Below are 5176 nucleotides of genomic sequence, written 5' to 3' on the forward strand. Positions count from 1 at the left end.
AAATTGCCAAGTAAGTTTTGTGATTAAAGTTCCTGCATTTTTTGTCTTTTAAATTCCATTATTTGCTGCAGGTTTTGAAATATACGAACATAGGTTCGATTAATTGATAAGTGGAATTGTGGGGATTCACGCTTAACGAACTAAGAGCGTTCGTAATCAATGAACTAAGAGTGTTCATAATAAACGAACTAAGAGCGTTCGTATGAACTAAGAGTGTTCATAATGCTCGGACTAAGAGCGTCCGTAAGCACCAAATTGTGACCATATTAAAACATCATTGTTTGGTCTAATCCAAAATATTCTTGGAAATCTATTTCTTGGAAGGATTAAGGCTCGGAAATCTTACATTAGTTGTCGTGGAAGTTTTTACTCCGAAACTAATCTATTCTCCTTCACCTTTGAATGTCGAATGCAAACGTGCAAAAACCCGACTTCACTAAACCAGATACAAATGACATTTGTTATCACCGATGGGTGAATAAAGTCAAGAATCACCTCACTACTAATGAGATCTTGTGGAGTAGAGCTCACAGAATATGAATTAATTGAGAAATCCTCTCAACCTTCCCCGTCTCAGCACTAGGCTTGTGAGCAATGCTAGATGGATTATGAGGTTTCATCAACTTATGTCATTTACTGAGTAAGTTGACAACATACTCGTGAAAAACCATAATTCAAAGGCCCGTTGGAACTAAGAGCGTTCACGAGGCGAATTATAATAGCGCACCAAAAGAAGGGCGCAAGGAGTGGAACCCTAAAAGTTAGGGGATAACAAAATGGATGTGTGGGTCCATACAACCGCCCTACAGAGTAAGGAAAACCACGAGATACGTAGACACGTGGCAACATTGGTCAACGTGGGATCCATGGAGGATGTCCTAATGCACAAGGTGCATCTCAATTAATAGGTGAGGTAATGCTATAGATGTGGATCTTCAGAGCATTGGTTTAAGCACTAAAATGCGAGTGGAAAAACAAAAGCTGCACAATGCAAGGTGTATAAAAGATATAAGAGAGCATGAGGCTCATCTCGCAGCCGAAGGAGATGATGGAGATGACAATGACGTCAATCTCATCATTACAGACTTCAAATCTGGCAAGGAAAACAACAATGTTGATGCAGCAGATTTTGATTAAATAGTCTTTCATTTTCCAAGAATTATGTAATGACAATTGTGCCTTAATGAATAAATGACATTTGGTTTTAACTCTTTCTCACTAGAATATGATGTCTAGGAAAGTAATTGAGATGTGGTACTTAAGAGAGCCTCGCTCCACCAACATCTCTCTCTACTTCCCTGGTCAGATTTGATTGGAGTTACCAAACGGATTGAGTGACTACGATTTGTCTAAGTTTGATTTTTATTATGGATTAGACTTTGGAAACTTTGATGTAATCATTGGCTATTAATAAAGTGTCGATTCTTTTACTTAATGTCTTGGACATACCTTATTTAATTCGAACTTTGTTACATATATAAGAGCCAATGGTTTTCATGTGGAAACACATTATGAGAATGGACAGAGTTCCTTTGCATTACCTCTAATGACTACGGACATAAACGAGTATTAGAGAAACTTATGTGTCACTCTAGTGGGTTGTATGCAACCACTATTCGAGTTACTGAATCCAACCATGTCATGAGAGACAACTTATGGGATTCTGACACATATAGGTTTTGGCATGACCTTTTGGGACACCCAAGTCGTGACATGATGATCCGTGTATTAAAAGACTTCATACGGACATCCATTTTTAGAACGAAGAAAAGTAAGAACCAAGAATTGGTTCGAGGAGCTGCACATACGCCTCATGGCGCCATGATTGTGCAAGACCGGCCACACATGTCCAGCGTCGCCTACCCCCTGCGGCAAATACATGGCATTGACGCCATAAACTCCTCTCTCTACTTCTCAAGTCCATTTTGACATTGTGGCTTAACCAAAACTTTCATTGGTTGATTATAAGGCCCATGTTTCATTCTGTAAAGCCTGTTCTTTAGGATTAAGACCATCCTATGCAAAGGAGATTGAGGAAATAATTCCATTCTTACAAAGAATCTAAGGAAATTCTGTGGATTAGATCAACCAACTTGCGGACCGTATAGATGTTTTATGGTGTTGGTTGATACGCAAACACGCTGGTCACGTGTTGTGCCACTATCCACTCGTAATGCTGCTTATACTACACTCCTAGCACATAACATATGGCTACGGGCTCACTACCCAGATCATCCCATTCAGTCAATTTGACTTGATAATGCTAGAGAGTTTACATCAAAAAATTTTGATGACTTTTGCATATCATTGGGTATTGATATCAAGTATCATATTCCCATGTACACACCCAATTGGTCTGGCGAAAAAGCCACCATTAAAAGACTACGATGGTAGCCCGGACTTTGGTAATGCGCACCAATATTTCAGCTTGGGTTATGCAATATCGCATGCAGCTATGCTAATTCGTCTACGACTCATAGCAGTCACTCAACTTTTATTTGCGTTACAGCTAGTGACTGGGTTCGAGTCTAATATCTCGTACTTATGCATATTTGAGTGTGCGGTTTATGTGCCAATTGCGCCGCCACAGCGCATCAACATGAGTCATTGCAACGAAAGCATATATATATTTGTGTTGGACATAGGCCTTGACAGGCGATCTTTATTTCACTGGACTTGCGAATTGTCACTTTGATGAGACAGTCTTCCCATCGTTAGGGGGAGATTAGAACGTCAATGTTCAACAGGAACGACAGGAATTGTCGTGGTCTGTCCCCACTATGTCTCATCTTGATCCCCTAAAAGTGACGAGATCACATATACCTTCTGCAAACATGCCTACAAGGATTGATGTCCCCATAGGAGGACATGGTGCCACCCAGAGAAGATGGGTACGACACCACCACCATGGATGGTGGGATGGTGACGCCACAAGGTGGCATAATGGCGTCATAGGCCATGGGTTCCGCTAGAGAGCGTAGGAGACCCATAGGTTCGATGGATTCTCGCCCTAAGAAGAGAGCGAGTTTGGCACAACTTGATCCATTGATCATTGATACTCAAAATCCGTCTCATGAGAATATTTTGGATTGTGGTTATGTCCAAGAGACATCGTTGGGGGACGCCTCAATGTTAGAACCAATTCCTGAGAATATAGAGATCTCTACGAACTACACTAGTGTACATGAGGACGTGGAATTGTTGAGAACAATGACATCGAACCTTACTCCGTTGAAGAATGCCAAAGTAGAGAAAATTGGCCTAAATGGAAAGATGCGATCCAGGCTGAATTGGATTCACTAACGAAGAGGAAGGATTTCGGGCCTGAGATGCCAACACCTCCTAACATAAAACCTGTTGACATTAATAGGTCTTCGTTAGATAGCGTGACGAGAAAAAGAGATGGTAATCTCACCTTATGGCGCAAGGTTTCTCACAACGCCCTGGAATCGACTACGAGAAGACATATTCTCTTGTAATGGATGTCATTGCACTCCACTACCTTGTCAGTTTGGTAGTTTCCTAATAACTGAACATGCAGCTTATGAATGTGGTCACTACGAATCTTTATGGGGATCCAAATACGGAATATAATGAAGGTTCTTGTGAACTTCATTTACCCAAGTCAATTTGCTCTAGACCATGGAGCGCGTTTGCAACAAGATTGAAACACTCACTAAAGTGACTACTTGATTGGGAAGGGATATGATGAACTATGCCCACGCGTTTCCATGACAAGTTCCGGATTTGCAATTGTCGCGGTTTATGTTGATAAACATAATTGGAACCCTTGTGAGTTAAGGAAAACCGCTGAACACCTGAAATCCAAGTTTGAGAGGAAGGACCTTGGGAGAACACGGTTTTGTATACCGTGTCAATAGATGCTTAGGCATTTTGATAAAGTCAAAGATGCACTCCCATGGTGGTCCGTAGTCTTGGCCCTAAAAGGGATCCGTTTCGTCTCAGGGATGATGACGAAGATGTGTTAATTGCAGAACTGCTTACTTATGTACAATAGGCGCATTATTGTACTTAGCACAATACAAGACCGGACACCTCAATTATTATGAACTTGTTGGCTAGATATAGCCCCGCGCCAACGCAACGCCATTGGATTGGCATAAAGACACGATACTTGAGAGGTACGATTGATCTGGGCTTGTTCTATCCCTATAGAGAGAAAAGAAATAACGGAAGTATGGGATCGGACTCCACAAGGCAAAACGCCACCTTTCGTGCTCCTCCTCCCCTCCATCAAAATGACAACGATGTCTTGATGGGTTTTGCTGATGCAGGGTATCTCTCTGACCCTCACAAAGGTCGCTCCCAAATGGGTTATGTCTTTACCATGGGAAGCACTGCGATATCTTGGAGGTCTACAAAGCAGACCCTTGTTGCTACTTCCTCAAATCATGCAGAGATTATTGCTCTACATGAAGCCGTGCGAGAATGCATATGGCTAAGGTCCATAGTTAGACACATTCGAGGAACTTGTGGTTTGAAGTCTACCACAGATGAACCTACATGCATTTATGAAGATAATGCAGCTTGTATTGAGCAAATGAAATTAGGTTTCATCAAGGGCGACAACACCAAGCATATATCGCCTAAGTACTTTTACAATCAGCAACAACAAGCACTTCTAAATATTGAGGTGAATCAGATCCGATCAGAGGATAATGTAGCGGACTTATTTACTAAGTCATTACCTAAATCCACCTTCGAGAAACATGTGAGAAGCATCGGATTAAGAAAGTTATCTAAGCTCCCATGATTGTAGCAATCAGGGGGAGATAATGACATCAGGGGGAGGTATGATGTCTACATGTTCGATCTCGAAGAGTGAAGGACGTGTTGTGCTCTTTTTGTCCTTCGACCAGGGTTATTTTTGTCCCACAGGGTTTTTGTTACCTGGCAAGGTTTTTAACGAGGCAACGATCAAAGCGTCATCACCAAGTTTGAGCGGCACAAGGGGGAGTGTTGAAGGATGTCGACATAATGTGTGCCTCTACAAACTAGGGTTTAGAGTTGTAATAGGAATGTGTTCTAGGTATTCAATTGTAATCGGATTCTATTACCTTTTAGGTACCTTGTAACTCCCTATTTAAAGGGCTCCTATTATCAATAATATACACAATTCCATTCTCCTACAACACCTATTTATCTTTTATCTTTT

Source organism: Rosa rugosa, chromosome 2 (assembly GCF_958449725.1).
Source record: "Rosa rugosa chromosome 2, drRosRugo1.1, whole genome shotgun sequence".
Classification (NCBI taxonomy): Eukaryota; Viridiplantae; Streptophyta; class Magnoliopsida; order Rosales; family Rosaceae; genus Rosa; species Rosa rugosa.